This window comes from Castor canadensis, chromosome 3, assembly GCF_047511655.1.
Source record: "Castor canadensis chromosome 3, mCasCan1.hap1v2, whole genome shotgun sequence".
NCBI classification, from domain to species: domain Eukaryota; kingdom Metazoa; phylum Chordata; class Mammalia; order Rodentia; family Castoridae; genus Castor; species Castor canadensis.
The window spans coordinates 78,273,940-78,297,169 of record NC_133388.1 but is presented as its reverse complement, the minus strand read 5'-3'; the positions used below and the strand labels follow the sequence as shown (position 1 = coordinate 78,297,169).

Genomic DNA, 23,230 nt, shown 5'->3' with positions numbered 1-23,230 from the left:
TGACAACATTTTTTGATTTTTTAGATGATTTTATATACCAATTTCTTCATCTGCAAAATACTAAAAATGTTTACCATAGTTCATGCTTAAAACAACATTGTGGCATGATAAAATGGTACATCCTTACATCTTCTACCTCTCTATGATGTTTTATTCCCTACCTATCATTTCTTAGATAGAGACCAGAGATCAAGAACAGAAGTAGAAAGTAATAGAATAGAATTTTAAATGTGTCTTTTCATGTTTTAACATTAAGATTATTTTGATAGGATAACTCCTTCATTGAGAAGTACTATATATGCTAAGATATGAATTGAAAAAGTAATAAATAAGGCATTATAAATATAAAAAAAGATATTAAATGATAAATATTAAGTTCATGTATAACATGTGGGAATATTTTATATTATAGAATATTCAGATTTCCTATTTGTTTACTACATCCTACTAATAAAATGAGTGATAAATCTTTCTTGACTTCCAGGCAAACTTTTAATATCTTTGGTCAAAGCTTCTTTCTAATCTAGCTGGTATTTCTTATTCTTTAACATAAATCAAATAATAAAAAGGTTTTGATTGTCTTTAATAATGTTACTTATTTTTGTAGGTACAAGAAGAAATTGGCATACTTGTATATTAAAAAAATATTTCAGCGTCCTCCTCATCTCTAGACTCTTTGATTTGGCAATTCAAGTCAGACTTCTGCTCACTACATGTAGGATTTTCCACTTACACAGACCAAAAAAGAATTTAGTCGGCTTCTCATTTCATACACTGTAGTTTTGATGTCCATTTTTACATTTTCTAAGATTCTGCTTGATAAATTATGTTCAATAAATCCTGTATATTCTTGAACTTATGTATGTAAGATAGTTGCAGCAATTATTTTGATACCTTTATTGATTCTATTTTGTGTTATTTCTAATATGGTTGTGGTGGTTTGCTTTTACTCAACATGGATTGAATTATCCTGCTTTTCTGCATGTAATTTTTTTTGAGATACCAGAACATAGTGAATTTTATGTTGTTGAACATTGGTATTTTTGCATTATTATAAATAATCTTAAGCTTTGTTCTAAAGTGTAGTCATTCAGAAATAGTGTGATGATTTGGGGTCTTGCTTTTAAGCTTTCTTAGGTGGGGACAGATTAGCACTTAATCTATTAATTTTGTCCCATAACTGAGAGAAAACCCTGTGAGTACTCTAGCTGATACACAGTGAATTATGAGGTTTTCTACTCAGGTTGATGAGAATAGGAACAACTCTCAGGTGTGTGGATGTGTGTGAGGTGGCTTCCAGCTGACAACTCAGAGTGGCTCCTTCACATTTCTAAAGTTCTCATTTTTTAGAACACTCTTTCTCTCAGAACATGGCCACTCTGTAAATTCAAGCCATCGTGTTGAGTGGTTCTTTAAGATGTTACACATAAAATGCTTATATGGCCCAGTAATTCCATTCCTACATATGTCTCCAAAAGAATTGAGAATCAGTTTTCAAGCACTTTTATGTGAATGTTTATAACAGCATTATGCATAATAGCCAAAAAGTGGGAAAACCCAAACCTCCATTCACTAATGAAAGAAATAAACAAAATGAGGTAGAATCAAACAATAGAAAACTAGTCAACCATAAAAAGAATGAAGTACTTATGGAGTCTATAACTTGGATGAACCACAAATGAAAGATGACAGGTAACAAAGATCACATACTGCGTAATTCCATTTATATGACACATACAGAGTAGGTCTATTGACAAGAATAGAAATCAGATTGAAATTCTTTATATATTCTGGATATAAATCACCTATTAGATTTATAATTTGCATATGTTTCCTCCCATTTTAAGATATCTTACATTTTCTTGATAGTATCCTTTACACAAAAGGTTTTAATTTTGATGAAATCCAACTTACCTGGCTTCTTGTTGCTTCTGCTTTTGGTGTTGTAGCTAGGGATCCATAGCCAACTTCTTTGAAAAGATTTACTCATATGTTTTCTTCTAAAAGTTTTATGATTTTAGCTCTTATGTTAGGTTACTGATTTATTCGAAGTTAATTGTTGTATATTGTATAAGTCAAAATTCAACTTATATGCATGTAAGAATCTATTTGTTCTAGCACAATGTTAACTATTCTTATCATGTGTTCAGAGTGTAGTGATTATAACTTCCTGAGGACCATAAATTAGCATACTGTCTTTCCAAACTACAATTTAAGAAATTTTATTGGTGTCAGGGTAGGGAGACCAAATGAGAAGGACATAGAAGAGAAAGGAGATGGTAAGATTTTACTTTACCATGAATAGGGTTATATATGTGTATATACATATATATACATATATACATGTACATATATATATGTACATATATATATGTACATACATATATACATATATATACATACATATATATATACATACATATATACATATATATATACATATATACATATATATATGTATATACTATATATAAAAATATATATAGTATGTTTCAGAACCTTCAAAAATGCCTGGACACTCATGCATTTACTTAGATTATAATACATAGTTTTCTGTACCCTCTACATCCTGCATTCCCTAGAAGCCCTACTTCCCCACATGAGGGAAAAACCTATAGTGCAGTTTGATAGATATTTAAAGCTCCAGCCTTTCCATTCTGTTTTATTTCCTTTCTGCTCTGTTAGCTCTTCCTACAATGGTAAACCAGAATGAATGGTACTATCACCATGATGGGCTACGCGTGCACTCAAATTTCCCTCATGTCTTGGCTTCAGTCTAAACTAATTTTGACTTTTAAATTGAGGAAAGAATGGAATCTCTCAAATATAGCTTATTTGGAAACTCTGACAAAGCAGAAAGCATAGACGCAAGTTTCAACTTTTCCTGTATATTAATAATTGAAATTTAACCATAATTTGTCTAGTTAGTATATATTAATGGAATATCAAGTCTTGCTTCATTTTCTTACCTCAAGTATGCTTAGGTATTGTACTTGTCTAAGTGTTGTTACCTGGAGATAGATTTGAGATATCCACATTTAGGTAATACATTTCTTAGTTTCAATTCGAGGCTTATTTCCAACTCTCCCTCCCAAACCAAATTCCAAGATACATAGTTTTTATGCCGTATGTGAATCCTATGAGTCACAGACATGGTCCCATACTCCCTTAACTCATCCCAAAGACTGCACATTTTGTTAACACAACTCTCCATCCCAACCCTGATCCAATGATAACATGTTTTTTTTTCACCTATGTAGCTTATCCTTTTTCCAAATTATGTTTACTTACTGGTTGTAAAGTTAATTCTACCTTAAGTGAAACTCAGGAGTTTTCTGCTTTGTATCACTGCAGTACATATTGTACTCTACAAATGAGAGAGATTTTCCTATCAGATGATAGCCCAGCCTTCTTATTCAGAATCTGAGATTTCTGCCTTAGAGAAATATTGCAGGTGTCCATGTTTCTGGACCCTGATATGAAAATTGCTAAGTAGCTGTAACAAAACCTCCCCTTAAAAGTTTTGTAAAAGAGAGGGGCTCATCCAGAGGAAGGAGAAAGGTGCTGGTATTAGGGGTTGAAAATGAGGGCAGTGATTACCTGGGAGACTAGGAGAGCTATAAAATGTCAAGTCTATTTTTGTGAAGCTCCCCAAAAGGGAATAGCTGAGTGACACTATTCAATGCTAACCATTTACCATTGCAGCTAGAGGATGGTGCTGTAGGTGTCTGGCTGAGCATGTACACCATGAGTGGTGCTACCGGGATGGGCTTAGTGAGCCTGTTGGAAGGTACATACTCAACATATAGCACACACTAATCAATATCATCAAAGAGTGATGGTAAATGCAGAACTGAATGTAAAGACTAACCCTTACCTCTACCTTCACCCTCATTTTCTAGGCAAGTTCCAAGCTCCTCCAGATTCTTGGTTATCTTTGTGGAAGAAAATAGTATTCTTCTTTGAATGCAATAAATATAATTTTTTTACAACTCTTGAGAGGGGATTTGAAATATGATTTCAGATGTCTTAGAGCATAAAGCATGCAACTTGGTACATGGAGCAAATCAACACTGGCTACATTAATATCTAGTCCAAGTCTCTGAAGCAGGTTCTGGTAGAAAATGCCATCATTGCCTGCTGGAGCCTGTCTAAATTCTGTCAGTTCTTCTGACAGTCAGAAGCAGGGTTCTCATCTTTAGAGTTTCTAAAACCCATTTTCTATTGAACTGCCCACTAAATTCCTATATTTCTATCAATCAGCAATTTCTGTATTCTCAGCTTATTTGCAAAGCGGAGATGAATGACAGATTCTAAGATTAATTACTGTTGAGGCTCAGACACCAGCTCTGTCCACTACCACAAGCCTCTTTGAAATTCCCCAAATGGTCACAAATGGTACCTATCCAGACTTCTTTCACTGTAAGCTAAAAACATAGATACCACTTTACTAGAATTTTTAATAGTACCAAAATATTATCAAGTGTCTAATGAAAACTAAGAGGAAAGTTATTTAGATAAACATCCCAAATTCACAGATGTCTGTGTCTACCAGCTACATATTTTACATTTTAGCTTATTATATATGCCACATTTTCTCACATGTTCTGTCTTCAGTCTTTTCATTATCTCAATCTGGAATATTAAAATGCTGCTTTATAACTTTATGCTCTTTGTATTTTCAGTACTCTTGTTAGCTATCTCTGTGACATTGGGCAAATCCTTCACCTTTCTGGACCTTATTCATCTATGGCATAAGGAATTTCATTAAGCGTTTTTTGAGAATCTTTTTAGTTCTGGTTTTCTATAAGTATAATTTGAAAATATTATGAAATATGGGTGAGGAGACAAGGAACTTCAGTCCTTAATTCTTTTCTAAGAAGTAGAAGAGTTAAATGGAGTTTAAATCCATTACTTTATGAAAGAATACTTACAGATTTTTCATAAATTATGAATACTCAAAGGAAAGAGAATAAAGTGTACTGAAATAGATATTCCCCCCAAAATATGAACTTAAGTGACTTTACATATTATATATGAGCCTGAATTCTTTACATTGGTTTAAATATTGACTATATTCATTTATAATGAAAACACTTCTATACACTGTGATGAATGCAAAATAAAAAATATATGATATAATTACAAATTAGAATAAATTAATATAGAGGCCAAAATATGTGATTTATTTGCCAACATCATTTTGTCAGTGCCATTTTGAGGTAGGGGAAATTTTGTAGTATGTTAATTTATAAAGTTGGTAGGTTACAAACAGGCTACTTTATTTTATTTTACCAGTACTGTGTTTCTATTTGGGGAACTACCATTAAAACATAGGTAAGGCAGGTGGGCTCAGTGGCTGAACTGGTAGAGTACCTGCCCTGAGTTCCACCACCAGTGCTGCAAAAACAAACAAACAAATAATAAATTTCATATTGACATTTTTTCAGTGATTTTATGAAAAATTATGAAATCTGGTAACTCTGATCCCACATTCATCCGTAGAATTACTTGGACCAGATTCAATAATAGCTGTCTCTTTAAGCAAGACACAGAATCAGTGTGCTCTGCCTCCTGTCACTGGCTCTTTTGTAGTATGGGACTATTTCACTTATTATATTACCTACTTTGGTTACCAGCCAAAATGTTTGCCCTCCTTTGTTAGACTGGTAATATTGAATGATTAATAAATGTTTCATCTGGATTTATAACAAGGAATTTGGATTCCTTGTTATCTAAATTTGCAACAGATTTTAAAACAGGTAATAGAAATCTGTACATTTTCATATTTTTTATATCCTTAAGCTTTCTGAAGTAAGTAAACATCAACTCTGATTAATATTACATTCAAATTCAGATAGACATGGAGTTATATATTCTTCACAGAGAAAATGCATAAAAATACCATTTTAATTTGAATAACAGCTAAATAGACATAATATCTTTATTGTAGTCTCATACACAACATAACTTAATAGTTATATTTTCCCCCAAGTATTTGCGCTGGCACAAAGAAAGCCAGGTGTAGTGGTATATGCCTATAATCCTAGCACTAAGGAGTTGGAGACAGGAGGATCAAGATTCAAGGCCAGCCTGGGCTACATAGTGAGACCCTGACTCAAACAAACAAAGAACAAAAACAGCTACTTAGCTATCTAACTGCTGAAAATAAATACTAAGCTGGATATTCATATATAACATTGATTGTGATTTTAAGTGAAATCTTTTTCCTGATAAAAGTTTTTTATAAAATAAAATGAAAGAGCCTATTATTAACACAAATTTCCTGCAGGACTTTGCATTTATAAAATTTATTTTATAATAAATTATTAAGAAAAATGAAGTGATTTGGTGCTATAAATAGTTGGATGTAGAAGTTGTAGATAACAGTGATGGTATCTAGTTCTTAAAATCAAAATCTACTGATTCACAAATAGAAATTGCAACTCACAATACAATTGTTTAAGAAATAGTTATTTTCTGCCAATTTTAAAATTCTATTTATAATTGAAAATGTATTCATTTATAACCTTAAAATATATCATCTAGAAATCCCAGAAAAAGCTTTTTAATGAAAGCAAACACTAAAAAAATGTAAAAAAAATGCAGTATTCCTTGCCTCCAATATATTAAAATTTGGTGTGAAACATATTTTCTTCAGTTGGCTCTGAAATGATAAAAGTATATTTAAAGCTCTGAAGTTCAAGTCAAATGTATGCAGATTCCCAGAGGCCACAGAGTAGTTTGCAAAATACTTTTCACTAAGCAATTAGTCCAAAATAAAAATGCTTAGAGAATTCACAAACATTTTACTTTAAAACTAGAGATTCCTTTTCTATCCCTTTACCACCACCACCCCCCACTTTCTCAGATACAGTTAATTCTGAAAGAGGAACATGATGTCTATTGAAGCAGGAAATTATCTTGATGCCTCAGCCATGTGAGTGCTCTTTCCACTAGGAATATCTCAGATGAATGGTAGAGTAAGAAATAATGTGTTTTTTCCCATAGAAGCTTCTGTAAGAGAAGGAAATAAAGACAAGCCTTTACATAGATAGTCAACAATTTTAAGAGTTGCAATACCTGTTTTATTTAGAATTCCAGCACGTTAACACCCAGCTTCTGGAGTAGACCTCTTGGCACAGACATTTAGTTTTTGTAGGTTTCTCTGTTTGCTCTATTTTATTGTGTTTTGAGAATTTAATGGAGATGCTGATGATAATGAGAAATCTTAAGATGTTCCCAACCAGATGTGAAAATATTTCACTATGTTATTTTATAAGACTGCTCTTTCTTGCAGCTTAGTTCTGATATGCCATTGAAAATTGACAGTGTTTTGACCAGCAGATTTGGTTCAGGTAGTTTTAGAGTGCCACTGGAGCAAATATGTTGGATATTTAAATTCTTTTCCACTCTTAGATTATGAAATCTAATGTACTAGCACTCGTGTCTGTCTAGGTCATTTCATTTTCATTTCTCAGCATTGTATGTGGCCAAAATAAGTATGTGATAAATATTTGTGAAATAAACCAACTACTATTTAATGACGTTCATTTCATCCCTAGTCTGTGAAAATACAGAAGTTTCTGGTTATACATTCTCTGTGATGAAGATAGATGCAAACCTCTCAGGAAAAGTGAAATATGCAAGGTTTATCTTATGTTATGCTCACTACATTATGATGTGTAGCCTGGATTTCACTACTTTGAAGTTAGTGCTTCTCAATATCTAAAGCCCAAATCTGTACAAACCTTCACATTTTCTGGGCAGATAGACACAATACTATTTACTACCTTGTTCTATAGTCTATAGAGAATGAACACCTATAGTCATATAGACACTTTGTATTTTAATTAAAGGTTTAAGATAATAGACTACGACGTAACTGTGAGAAAATGCTCAAAAATTTTAAACAGGAAAATTGAAACAATAATGATGTAGTTCATTTCCATCAGATTAAAAATCTAAGTAGTTGACAGTGTGAGATTTGGCAGGATATTGAGGAATGGAACTCTTATCCTGTCTGTTGCATGTGTGAATTAGAGATATCACTTTGGAAATGGTTTGTAATTGTCATTCACTTTGTTCATAGACATTTCTCATTTTTCTGAACATGTGCCCTCCTTGAAGTTAAGGGGTCTGTGTCATTTCCAAATGAGAGATTTTGAGGGCTGGTGACTGACCAGGTTCACCCCTTTTCAGTGGTGACTGACAGCACCCTGAGATGAAAACATAACCTAAATGTATTAGTCCCTTTTCTCTTGCTAATAACACAATACCATGGACAGAATAAAATATAAAGAAGTCTGTTTTAGCTCACAGTTCTGGCCCAAAGAGGTGTCTAATCCAGTGATGACCTTGCTAGCAGAGTCCCCAGCAACACGGGGCATCACCTAGCAAAAGATAGGGAGCATGTTGTGTTGTATTCTGGTATTCTGTCCTCTCCTTTTTCTTATAAAGCCACCAATATTCAGTGCTGGGGACTTCACCCTGATGACCTTATGAAATCCAAGTTACTTCTCAAAAACTCTGCCTCTGAATACCATTTTCAGATGAAGTTTCACCTTCTTAATACCTAACAAGGACATACTCAAACTGTATCTAAACCATAGCAATGAGCAACAAACAAACCTTTGATGTTTTAACTGCTAAGAGTTTGGAAGCTGTTTTAGCCCATTCAGTTGCTATTGCATTAGTAAGCGAAGTGGAACATACTCATATTTATTACCTAGAAATCCCATTAACTGACACTTGCCTTGTTGACTATGTGAACAAGAAAGTATGTAGAAGAATGTTTACAAGAACATTGTGGTAATATCAAGAAAATTTAGAATATTCATAAACTATAAGAGAATAAATCAACTATAGTATATTCATACAGCAGAATCCTGTAGAGCAGAGAAAATCAATGAAACACAGCCAAATGCGTCAACAAGATGAATCACAAAGTATATTGATGAGTGTAAGAAGCAAGTCAGAATAAGAAAAATTTGTGTCAAATGCAAAGTGTGAAGACTTGATGGAAATTGTGTACTGTATAAGAATCCAAGCATAGGTTATAAAAATATTAGGAAAACATAAGAAATTACTAATACAGGATTCATGATCATGTTTTTTTTAAGAATAGTGGAGAAAAAAAAGAAATATATTTAAGTAGATACAATGGAGGCTTTTGATAGGAAATGTCTTTTTTTTCCTTAACCTAGATGATAGTTATATTGTTGTTCATATTATTATTATCATACTTTAATTCATCCTTATACATTTGATATATTTTTCCATATATTCTATACTTCTTAGAAAAAAACTTTAAAAACCATCTACATAATTGCCCGTAAATAAGTTGAATCATATTTTGATAAATGGACTCTATAACTCTTTAGGAAAATCTGATTTTGTTGTTCAAGAACAAAAAGGGAGATGAAGTTGGTGATATCCTCATTCTGCTTTGAGTGTTTTCTTTGAGGAGCTGGGCAAGTTAGCTATAGTCCCATGTTTAGGTTTATGGACTAGCAGTGAATACTCTTTTATTTCAAGATAATGTATACAAATCGCCGGGGATCTGAAATAGTATCTTTTGTATTAGAGTATATTTTTATTAAAAATCCTATATTAAAAATATACTTTATCTTCTGACTAATGAGGTTCTTGAATGAGTAATGGGAGTATTGGCAATCTAAATCATCAGTGGCTTGGATATGAGTGATGATATGAAACATTTAGCTTAATGAAAGAGATAAAAAATGATAGCACTTAGATTTTTGAGTTTTGAAAGTTAAAACAAACTAAGAAAACATTTTCACAGTGCTTTTAATATGATGAAAAATATGCCCAGGGCATACAAATCCCTAGGAAGATATTTTGAACAGAGTCCAACAATGAAGTCTTCTTACTTAGGATGTTAGCATTCAGTGTCAAAATGTCATGCTGCTGGCTTTCAGTGTTAACTTTTGAAGATGACAGGTAACCCCCCACACATTAGTGTTTCAAAGGGTCATGAAAAGTATTGTCACTGCCAACAGCACACCTGAATTATCAGTGCTCCATTTTTTAAAGTGAACAAGGTGTAGTACAGTTCTTTCTTCAAAGGCAGGTCATTAAAGAGACAAGATAACCTCAGGCCTGAACAAAACAGGATGGACTAACTCCAAGGTGGAAAACTGCAGGTTATAGCATCTGAGGCAATAGGACAATATCAGGTAGGATCTCAGTTAGGAATGATGTCTATGGGTTGTAATCTGATAGATGCAAGTATACTGACAGAAGAGTTGAGAAAATGGTCACATTTAACGTCAGAAAAATCTTCTGTGTTCACACTGGATTTCAGTCAAAGTCATACGTATAGGTGTAGCTTCTACAAAGAGAAGCTTAGGACTAGGTAGGCTGGAAGGCTGAGTAGAAAGATGGAGTATAAATACAAACCCAAAGCAGGCTACTAATCACAAACAAAACATCTACATATGGTTGTTTGAACTAGTTGTGTTAACATAAACGTATAGGGAGTTCACACAAAGAATATTATGTTTCAACTGGTTTTAAAACTCTATATTCATTCTTTTTAAAATTAGGGTAGTTTCAGGGTAGTTCATTATGTAGTTATACTTAACTGAAATGTTTCCGTAGTAATCTTCTTGTTAAGTAAAATTCTTATTCCCTTCAAGGACCATGTAAGTCTGGAAAATTTCCCTTGTAGCTACTTCTCCATATACCGTTAACTGGTAACATCAACCTCATCCTGATAACGCGGGTAACTGTGCACTTATTGTGAGCTCAGTATTGTTTTGCCTTTTACCTATGCAAAAGAAAACATCTGCTACATTTAAAAAATATAAAAAGTAAGCAGAAATGATTTCTATACAGGAGATGATCAGGTAGAAACTTTTAGACATTACTCTTTTTACTCTTTCTCACAGAACATATCTCTAAAAGAGGAAATTTGTTTCCCATTTCTTATAAACAACAAGAGTTAAGCCAAATTGGTTTTATTTATTTTCCAGAAAAGAAAACCAAATGTTACATGTGTCAGAAGTTCTTTGCCCCCAAGAAGGACATCTTCCTAAGGTTCCACCATAACCAGTAGTAGTTGACAGTTTAATATTCCTTGAGTCAATTTTGAGAAATATGTTCTTTAACAACAGCACTTAATTTTAAATGGTAGCTTTTCAGAAAATTTGTTAAGTAAGTTTGGAGCAGGGTAATCTTTTAAACACTTTTAAAATAGCTTCATTACATTTGTAATTATCATACATTAATAGTATGAGAGGGTTTCGTTGTGTCATTTCCAAACATGTGGGACTATACCATGAACTAGTTCACCCTCTTCTTTATATTTCCATTTCCCTTTGTCAAACAGCATTTGGTGGGTTTCATTATGCTGTCTTTGAAAATATACATGTAGTGTATTTTGATCCTCTGCCCCCCCATCCTTTCCTTTTTCCTCCCCATTCCCATTGATCCCCTCAGACTGTCCCCCTTTCACATTCATGGCCCTTTACTATTATTATAGTCATCATCATCTTAAGTCTAATTTCCAACAAATAAGCAGGAATGCAATATTTGGCTTTTTGACCTTGTCATATCTCAGTCAACATAATGATCTCCAGTTCTATCCATCTTCCTGCAAATGACACAGCTTCATTTTTCTTAATGGTTGAGCAATATTCCATGGTGTGTGTGTGTGTATGTGTACATATAATTTTCTTTATCCATTTGTGTGTTGATGAGCATCTTGGCTAATTCCATAGTCCAGCTATTGTGAACAGAGCTGCAATAAATATGGTTATGCAGGAATCTCTCTTGTATATTAATTTATAGTCTTTGGATATATGCCCAAGAATGGCATGGTCATAAGATAGGTCTAATTTTAGTTTTTTGAGGAACCTCTACACTGATTCCTATAGTATTTACATTCCCATCAACAGTTTATGAGAGTTCCTTTTTCCCATGTCCTCGCCAGCATTTTGTTTCTCTAGATGATTGCCAATGTAACTGGGGTGAGATGGAATCTTAGTGTAGTTTTTAAAATTCATTTAAAAAATTTTATTGGTATATAATAGTTGTTCAGGGGGTATACATTGTGATGTTTACATATGCACTTACAATATAGCTTAGTTAGATTTACCCTTACATCTTTCTTCGTCTTCTTCCTTTTCCCCTTTTTAAGAATAATTTCAATAGGTTTCATTTTTCTATTTTCATATATGAATACAAAATACATCGTCCATATTTACTGTTATTCCTTTGATTTGGATTTCCTTTATAGCTAAGGAGATTGAACATTTCTCCATGTATTTATTAGCCATTTCAATTTTTTCTTTAGTATAGCTTTAAACTCTTACAGTTTGCTTACTCTTAGCATCTCACTTATGTTAATAAGGTGTATTTTGACAAAATACCCTAGATAACTGACCTCAATTTTATTTTGTTCCATAGTTTCAAGGTTTCAGTCCATGGAAGGCTAGACCCTGTTGCTTTGAGCCTGTGATGAGACAGAGCATCATGGAGGGGAGTGTAAGACAGATACTCATCTCATGGCAGCCGGTAAGCAGAGAGAAAGAGAGAATGGGCCCAGGTCCCAGTAGCCTCTTCAAAGATCTCATTTCCTTCCAGTAGGCCCTTTCTCCTAAAGGTTGAGCCAACTCCAAATAGTGCCACATGTTGTCAGTCAATTCTTTTGTCCTTTGGGGGACATTTAAGACCCAATCATAATCCCTGTATTAGGAAGCTAAAATGATGTTGCTTTTCTAATTTTTATTTTAAACTGAGTAAAGATCATTAACTTTGAAAAAATGTTATTAAGTATGTACTAAAATGGTAGGAATGTTTTGAGGTTACGTTTAACCCTTTGTTCAGATTTACACAGGATAGACTCAATTTATCTCACTGTTACTATTATAATTATCATTACTGTCTCCTTTTATTCACAAATTGTACTGTTTTGGTTGATAAATTTTATAATATTCTTACTTCAAGTGGTAAATACATATAAAACTTGCAGTTATATATAATACTGTGCATTACTGATTTCAGAAAAGAATGTTAAAACTACTTAAAAATTTTAAAATCTAAGTTTTTCTGGCCAAATAATAGGATCAAAGTATCGTTAAGTATCTGAAAACTTTAAAAAAGGTTAACATGAATTTTTAAATAATGATATAGTTTTAGACTTAATTGGTTGAACATATACTTTCTCAAGATGAAATAAATTATATTCCATAAGTTGACTTTACAGTTCTTTCTATTTTCCAATTACTTGAAGAAGACATATAAGGTTTGAAACCACAGTAAATTAAAGGTTTTCTTGATCAGTAGTTACATACATTAAAGAGAATGTCAGTTTTATATTAACATGTAATAATAATTTGGTTAAACTTTGATTGAAAGCCTGTTTGTTTGCATATTATGTAAATTGGTTTTGAAATAATGTTTACAGATTTAGATGATGTTTACATTATGTCAGCTCCAAAGTTTACATATGCCACATAAATTTTGGTGCCTGTATGACAGCCTGTAAATAAGTTTGAATTTAGGTAAAAATAGCAAAGTAGTAAAATCAGTGGTTAAAAATGTTTTAAAAAATAAAGATCAACTGGTTTTCCTACAAACTTCATTCTTTTTAAATTAGGAAACAGAAAGATGTCATACGTACAGACTGAAAAAAAATCACTATGATGATTCCTTTTTCTTTCAAATCCCTGTTTGCAACTGTACCCCCCACTCTGACTCACCTCTGATCTTATCTTCAATGTGAGCCTTATCCCTGTGAATTTCATCCTTTAGGCTCCCTTGTCTTATGTATCAGATAAAGAGCTGGTGTCCAAAGTACGCAAAGAACTTTGAAAATGCAACAAGAAAAAAATAATAAACCATTTTGTTTAAATGGGCAAAATCTCTGGACACCTCGCCAAAGAGTATAAACAGATGGGAAATAAACATCTGAAAGCTGTTCTTTATCATTTCTTATCAAGAAATTTCAAATGAAAACAGCAATGCAATATTGCTTTATCCCTGTTACAATGACTGAAATCCTCAAACCTACAATACAAATTCTAACAAGGATAAATTCAAAATGGTACAGTCACTTTGGAAGACATTTTGATTGTTGTGTTTTGTTTGATAAATCTAAACATAGTCTTACTATGTACAACAATCCACTCCTAGGTATTTACCCACATGATTTGAAACATACAGACAGAAAAATCTTCATGGGAATGTTTATAATAACGTTATTCATAGTTTCCCCCAAACTGGAAGCAACCAAGATATCACTTGGTAGGTGGATGAGTAAACACTATGTCCACATAATATTGTTCAGTGTTAGAACAAAATGAGCTATCAAGCAATAAAAAGATGTGGAGAATTGTAAAACGACAATCTGAAAAGGTTACATGCTTCAATTATATGATATTCTGGGAAAGGGCAAACCTATACAGACAGTAAAAAGTTTAGTGGTTACCTGGAGTTAAGGTGAAAGGGTCAAAGGTGAAAAATAGGACTTTTTTTAGGGAATGAAATTGTCCTGAGTGATACTATAATGGTGGATACATAACATCATGTATTTGTTAAAAACCTCTAGGAACTTTATTGCACAACAGTAGACACCAGTATATGCAAATATTTCAAAAAGTTATTTAGAAAGTCAGAAGATCCCAAGATGGATTGTGAAAAGAGAATTTGATTGTAGTACAAGCCTACAAAAATATTTCAGCCAACAAGGTGGGGGAAAAGGGTGCTGACGTAAATAACTTTGGAAATGAATGGATCCCATAATACTAAAGACAAATGGAACGTCCCGTAAATGTAATATTTAGTTGATAAAGTTGTTCCCCATGGGGAATGATTTCACAATGATGACACTGATACGTATACATATATACTTGAATTAAGTAACTATATACATGAATGTAAGATGGTGTAAGATGCTAAGAGGTTAGAGATAAGTAAAGAAAACAGGCTACAACTTTGGTTTCTAAAAAGTTTCAAACAAGAAGAATAAGATCTTTTCAAATAAGTGGAAGATTTTGAGACTAAATTAGGAAACAAATGTGTCTGGAGCATCTTATAGTGCTAAAAAGTGAGGAAGTACACAAAATAAAACAAAAGTCTACATTGATGAAGTGTATTGAAGGAATGCTCAAATCAACTGACAGATCTTTGAATAGTCAAAACTTGAAAAGTAGAGCAACAAAGTTATAATTACAGTATAATGCCAAGGATAAAATAAATACCCATTAAGCTATGTTGGTATACATTAGTGATTGAATAATTAGATAAATGAGGGAGAAGAGACAAAACCCCCTTGTAGAAGAATGGCCAATAATTTATAAAAATACACGATCCTCACACAAATTTTCTTTTGTTCTATTAGTATATCATTAGTTTTACCCTTTAAAACTATATTACAACAGGATTTTTAAATGGAGACTAATTATAGCAATTTTCTTCCTAAGAATTCACTAAAGAAAAGTGGGAAAAGTAGAATGAGCAAATTTGACAAACACTGTCTCAGTGAGGTGATGAAGGCCAGCATCGATGTCAACATTAGGTTAAAAATCAAGTTAGTAGTGTGTGACCTTGATATGATGTGATAGAAACAACACTTTAACTCTCTGATCATCCTTTGTAAAACACATAACCTGCTTCTATCCATGAGGAAAACAAAGACAAATCCCATTTCAAGGGCATTCCACAAAATACCTGACCAGAATTCTTCAAAACCGTCAAGGTCATTAAAAACAAAGAAGATCTAAGAGTCTGTCACAGCTAAGAAGAGCCTTTGGAGACAGAACACTCAAATGAAGTGTAGTATCCTGCACAGAATTCTGGGTGAAAAAGAATGTTAGAATAACTATGGAAGTCTGGATTTTTATTAATTATGTTGGTCTAACATTGGTTTATTACTGCAACAAACTATCATATTCATGTAAAATAATAATAGGGGAAACTACATGCAAGGTATATGTAAACTCTTATTTTCTCAGTTTTTCTGTAAGTATAAAGCTGTTCTAGTCATTCTATTTTGAAAAAAATTCTGTTACAGGATAGTAGGTTTGTAAGTAAGTTTATAAAAAATGCAAGGTTAGATAAGGAAGGGGACAGATACCTTCATACACTCAAGAATTGTACTCTTGAGACACAATAAAATATCATAGTTTAAGATAATCCAAAGGACCAGATTGTTAAATTTCTGTATAAAAATGGAAAAGAGAATATGAGGTATTTGGTGACTTGCAGAGTGTCACAGAGTTTTGAAAACATAGGTACCTTCATCAGCTTAGGTGCCCATCAAGAGATGACTGGATGAAGACATGTGGAATATACTGTGGGATATTATTTGGCCCTAAAGAAGAATTGAATCCTTGTCATTTGTTGCAAAATAGAACTGGAGGACATAATGTTAAACAAAATAAGCCAGACATAGAAAACACACACACACACACACACACACACACATACACAAAGTTGGTTTGAATGTAGAATAGTGACTGATCGAATACACTGTTGGTGGGAATGTAAACTAGTACAACCACTCTGGAAAAAAATTTGAAGGTTTCTTAAAAATCCAAACATAGTCCTGCCGTTTGATCCAGCAATACCACTCTTGGGGATATACCCAAAGGAATGGAACACAGGTTACTCCAGAGGTACATGTACACCCATGTTTATTGCAGCACTATTCACAATAGCCAAGTTATAGAAACAGCCAAGATGCCCCACTACTGACGAATGGATTAAGAAAATGTGGTATCTATACACAGTGGAATTTTACACAGCCGTGACGAAGAATGAAATCATATCATTCACAAGCAAATGGATGGAACTGGAGAACATAATCCTGAGAGAGGTTAGCCAGGCCCAGAAGACCAAAAATCATATGTTCTCCCTCATATGTGGACTTTAGATCAAGGGCAAATGCAATAAGGGGATAGGACTTTGATTACATGATAAGGCAAGTGCACACAAGGGAGGTATGAGGATAGGTAGGTAACCCCCCCTAAAAAAAGATAGCATTTGATGTCTTCAATGCAAAGGAACTAATGCAGAAACTTTAAAGCAACAGAGGCCAATAGGAGAAGGAGACTAGAAACTAGAGAAAAGTTTAGTTAGAAAAGAATCAATTTAGAAAGTAACACATATGTACATGGAAGCAAAACTAAGAATCTCCCTATATAGCTTTCCTTACCTCAAATATCAAAAACTCCTGGTCCTCCTTATTAGTGTTTATACTCTCTTTAACAAAATTAGAGATAAAGGCAAAACAGTATCTGCTTGGAAGCGAGGGGGTAGGGGCAAAGGGTGGGGGAGGAGGGAAAGGGAGGGGACAGGGGAAGGGGGAAGAAATGACCCAATCATTGTATGCACATATGAATAAAGGAAATTAAAAAAAAACTTAAAAAAAAAAAGAAATTGGGGAGGGTGTTTGTCTGGAGGGTCTGGCTAAAGGGAGGTTAAATTTGATAAGCGTATACTTGGGTAGCAATATCACACTGAACTGCATTAAATTATACAAAACGTAAGTACATCTCCCTAAAAGCAAGGTTCAGTTTATGAGGGGTATTTATCTATATGTTTCTCTTGCAACTATCCTTTTTAATTCAAATAATGTTAGCATCTCAAAAGGAACAAGTACAATGGGAAACCATAAGTGATTTAGTTAGAAACCTTTAAGAAAATCTTTCTGCATGAAAACAGATTTTTTAAAAAAGAAGTTCTCTTCAATGTAAATTAATCATTACAGTGAAAACTGAAGGAATAGAAAGGTTGGAATTAAAGGCAGCAGCACACTTTTAGACAATGCCTGACTGGGAAAGAAAGAAAGGCATCGGAAAACTCATATTCCACACCCTGCCACGTTCTATTTACACCTAGGAAAATTGCAGTTCAGAAGAACCACTGTGGGGCTCATTAGAAGAATTAAAGAAAAAGCAGCAGAAGTTTTTGTTTTTTTTTTTTTTTGATGGAGGCCTATATTTAGAGAAAACATTTTCCTTTATAAATGCAAAACTTAGAATAATTATGGACCAGGATAAATTTCTAGCACTGTAGTCTCAGCACCTATAAAATCATGATTGGAGATTGAGCCCTAGTTGCTTACAAAAGAAGGCACCCATTTTTTTAGGTGCTTTGTGGTTCTTTAAATCTTACCATTTATTACGTGACTTTATACCATTTTGAGTCATTAAAATAATGTAGTCATTGAAATAATTTATTTGTAACAGGAAAGCCTAATGAAAATAGAAACTTGTGCTGTTTTTTTTTTTCCATACATTTTCCATCCAGGTAGGAAAAAACTCTAAATGTTCAAACAATATTATATCAGTAGGCTCACTGTCCACACTATGAGAAGACTAAAATTTACAGGGAAACTAACTGATTTTCAGCACGCATGCCTAATAAATTGATCCTCTTGTGTAATATGAATAACTTTGATGCATAAGTCAACAATGTCTTTTAGAAATTTAATATAGTAAAGGAAGATCTAACTGGTAACGATGGTAAATTCCAGTCATCCCATTTTTTTCTGATAGTTGACATCAGCTTATGTAGATGATGGTGGTTATTAAATACTGCATCAAGATTCACAGTAGGGCAATGGCAGAGGTTATTTGGGAAAAGAGAAATGCTTTAAAAAGAAAGATCAACAATTCAAAGCATTTGCCATTGAAGCAAACCTTCAATAAATTTATAAATAGATTATGCAAACTCTAAAGAAAGAAGCATGTCATTTTAAGGTTTTCATGCTCTTTAAATCTTCTTTCTTGTAAAATTCTCTTTTACTCTCCAATTTTGGTCATTCAAGCTTTTATCTGTACTTTGAAAGCTTTAATAATATAAGCTATTTTTCTGTTATACTTTTCATAGTTTATTAAAGTAACTTTCCGTAGTACACAAAAGTATAATGTTTTTTAAGGCATGAAAGTCAGAAACTGTTAAGGCATATTTATAACATACTACTATACCACTACCACACGTCTCATTATATAGGCCAAAAGCAAGACAAATAATCTATTACAGGAATAGCATCAGCCAGTATACAGCAACCCATATTGTTTTCCAGTTGTTCCTCAGAGAGTTTTCCTTCATCTTTTGCTTTTTATACTGTTAGAGAAATCCACTGTACTTAAATGCTATCTTTCTGTCAAATGGGTTTTACAATTAATTCAAAATCTCCTGTCAAATTACTTATTCTGAAACTCAACTAACAAAAATGTTTCAAATAAATTAATTGCATACTTAAAGTACTCCTGGAGACATATTGATCTGCTGTCCTGCCATCCTGGACTATGATGACAAGCTGTTTTTTGCTAAGACCACTAGTGTCTTACCTCTATCAATGGGGCTTTGAAGAACAGATCAATTGGAGGATATAGCTCATCGTTTTTCAGATCTGTTTTGTCAGGGTCAAGGGAATTATACTTTATTTACAGTATTCTTGTTTTCTCTTCTTGATTAGACTACAGCATACTAAATCAGAGAAATCAAAGTGTTGTTGCCTAGTTACAATGGATTTTCACTTTTAGCAATTACTCAGCAAGTAGAAAAGAAAGATTTTCCTCTCTTCTTTTTATATTTCTCTTATTAAAACAAAGGGACTGTCAGTGTCTTCTCTTAAAATGAACTGATTTCCCCCCTCCTTATCCACTTTTGGTTTTGCTTGTTTTATTTTTTTTTCCTAGTTAACTGCCTATTCTTATTCTAATGTTAGCTCTTCTAAACTTGAACATCTTCTGCCAAAATAATTTCTGGCAATCTGTCAGTGTTTTTAGAACTGATATGTGTCAGCTTTCAGGATTTTTCAGACTGTTGGTTTGTCTCTGTTTGAATTCATCTGCTCTCCTCTTGTAGTTCCCGTATTATAAATTTCAACTTGATTTTTTTTTCCTGTGGATGGAGCCATATTCTCTACTTAGCAGAAATAATATAGAGAATTTCTTCATTCCCTGAAGCCAGAGAGATCAAGGTGCAGTCCTAGGAGTATGATAGCCACTTAAATTTGGGGCAAACAAACTGAGCAGAAAGGAGTTTGCTGGTTCCATTAAATTGTATTCATGCACAATCAGTGAACCTGAGAGAAGAGTTTATATGTTAACCAACCAGGCTTTTCATTATTTGCAAGCTCCCATTTAAGTCTTGATTGAAGATTCTTTAATCACCCACAAACCACAAAATAGAATTTTTTTTAGCAGTAGCAGCAGCAGCAGTATCAAAACTTTTAAAGATTGTTCTGTTGATAAGGTCCAAGAACTTGGCATGTGGTTCCTCACTACCAGCTCAAAAGTCTGCACTAGACTTGTTCAGTATTTTCATTCACTCTCTCATATCTGACCAAAATAGTCATCCTAACATAAAGTCCTAACATGTACAATATACAATTTGTTCTCTGCTATTATCTCATGAGATCGAAAGAAGTTATTATATACTTCTTTACTTTATGTAAGTGTTGAAGAATACATCTCCATTAGTCACTGTATTTCTTACATTGGAAGAACATTTTCTCTTGCTTAACATTTAGAGATAACACAACATGGTGGAGAAACCACTGTGCACACTATTAAAGAGACTGCATTATTATCTTTTTATGTCTTGGTTCAATATTTTTATGATAGTTTTGTGTTACTTAGGTTGTTTGTGTTAAAAGAAATAGCTAACTTAAGCAGACAATTAATTCTTGGAGGATATAAGGAGATGTAATGATAGCCGGAACTAGAGAACATCATCTTAAGTGAAGTTAGCCAGGCTCAGAAGGCCAAAAATTGCATGTTCTTCCTCATATGCAGATTATAGGACCAAAAGAAATGCAGGAATATTATTGAGCATGGGTCACACGCTAAGGAGAGAATGTGCATGAGAGGAATAGGGAAAGGGAAGGAAACCTAAAACTTGAATATGGTTGAAGTGCTCATTGTAGAGGAGCGAATACAGTAATCTTAAACTGGTAGAGGCCACTATGGGAAGGAGTGAAGAGGTCTGGTAGAGATGAACAAATGTGGGTTTCAATACACATGTGCATGGAAGCAATGCTAGGAATCTCTCTGTATAGCTATCTTTATCTCAAACTAGCAAAAGCACTATGTCTTTCTTATTATCTCTTATGTTTTCTCTTCAACAGAATCAGAGAACAAGGAGGGGGGACAGGTGGCCCAAACAATGTATACACATATGAGTAAATGTAAAAATGATAAAACAAAAAAATAAATAAATAAAAGGAAACTCCTCAAAATAAAAAAAAATTGTAAAAAAGGAAGCCTAAAATCCTAAATGACAAGAATGAGAGCAGATTTAAGAATCCTAGTACTTCAACAATGTCTCATTAGATGTACTGAGAGTGTAAAACAGCTCCAAGCCTTTCATTTCTGTTTATTTACCTTTTCTTCTTCCATTGTCACAAATTCTAGAGAGGACATATCTTATTGTTTAAGCTGAGGAATGTGAAGAGAAGTAGAGCATCTTGATTGATCTCACCAGATCGGATCTAATGAGAGAAGGACACTTCCTTCAAAGAAAAATTCAGGTACTAGTAATGAAGAAGAAAAAAATACGCTATCAAAATCCAAAATAAAAAAAGGAAGCAGGCACATGATTAGCATTTGTGAAGCCCTAAATTTAATTCCCAGCACCAATCAAAATAGATAAATAAGTAACAAAAAAGGATGTGACAAAACCAAATTCTTTACTCAGTCTTTATACTTGTAAGGATTTACCCCATGCTTCTGTAGTGGTTTTCATGTGAACTATTATGGAACAATCATAACTACCAGTTAATTTCCAAAGTGTATTTAAGCTGAGTCCTCTTCCCAACCTTTACGTCACTGCCTTAGTCCAGTTCCTCATCCAGTCTTCAGTAGATTATTTTAAAAGTAGACTTTAGTAGACTGTAGTGTCCTAACTGTTTGGGGTGGCATCTAATGTTACTCACTTTGTCCTAGCAGCTCCTACATAACCGCCAGAGATTGCTTTCAAAAATAAAATCTTGTCTCTTGGAAATACTCAGTTCTAGCATTCCCTATAGATATGTAATACTTGTTCTTATTGCCATTCTAGGCAGAATAAGATATCCAATCTACTTAGAGCACTTATTACACAGGTTCTTCAGCATTCTTGACTCACTTAATAATTATTATAGGAGGAAGGAAGTATTTATTCAAAAAATTTCAGATGAATTAATAATTCTGTCCTTTTTAAATTAATGTGTATTGATTGTACAAAATAATGGTTTTCATTATGACATTGTCATACGTGTACACAATGTACTTCAATAGTGTTCAGCCACATCACACTAACTAGTCCTCTTCCCCTATTACCTCTACCCGTCATTCCAAATAGCCCTCCTTCTACTTTCATGCCTTTTTACAATCTAGATTTTGCCTATGAGAGAAAATATGTGATATGCATTTTTCTGAGTCTCCTTTACGACCATATCCCCTTCCTGGAATAGTTTCAACAGGTGTCATTTTTCCATTTACATACCTGTGTACACAGTATTTGTACCATATTCACCCTCCTATACCTCTTCCCTGCCACTTTTTTTCCCACTGATATTAACCACCACCTCCTGATCACCCTCAGGGCCTATTCCACCCTCCTGTTTTTCGATTTCGTAGATGAAAAAAGAAAAAAAAAATGACATTTTTGCTTGTTTGAGATAGCTACAAAAGGAGTTTCCTTGTGAATTTCCATGTAAGTATGTATTATAACCTGAATTGGTTTATCTCCTCTATTTTTCTTCATTCTACCTTAGTTCCTTTTTTAATGGTGGTTTCAACCAGTTTAAAATTTCTATATTCATTCTTCTATAGAGAGTACATCAACCACATTCACCTTCTTAATTTCCTTCTTTTACCCTCCTCCTCTTGTATGTGACCTCCCCTTAGCGTGACCTATTTTTCATAATATTGCTATATTTGTATTAGGTCTATATAGATTCCCTGTATAAGAGAATGCATGGAACTTCTGACCTTCTATACCTGGCTAACTTCACTTAAGATGATGTTCTCCAGTTCCATCCATTTACCTGCAAATGACAAAATTTCATTCTTCTTTGTGGCTGAATAAAATTCCATTGTGTATAAATACCACATTTTCTTAATCTGGTCATCAGGTGTGGGGCATCTTGGCTGTTTTCATACCTTATCTGTTATGAATAATGCTGCAATAAACATGGGTATGCAGGTGCCTTTACTGTAACCTGTCTCACATTCCTTTGCTTATATCCCTAGGAGTGGTATTGTTG

General features: G+C 33.4%; 1 long non-coding RNA gene across 2 annotated transcripts in view; it reads left to right on the top strand.

Moving 5' to 3' along the window:
• LOC141421295 (uncharacterized) overlaps positions 1 to 23,230 on the top strand; it is a 271,813-nt gene that overhangs the window by 5,352 nt on the left and 243,231 nt on the right. For both annotated transcript variants that reach the window (XR_012445904.1, XR_012445903.1), the window contains exon 2: positions 12,433 to 12,540. This is a non-coding gene — a long non-coding RNA (uncharacterized lncRNA). The remainder of the gene's footprint in view (positions 1 to 12,432; positions 12,541 to 23,230) is intronic.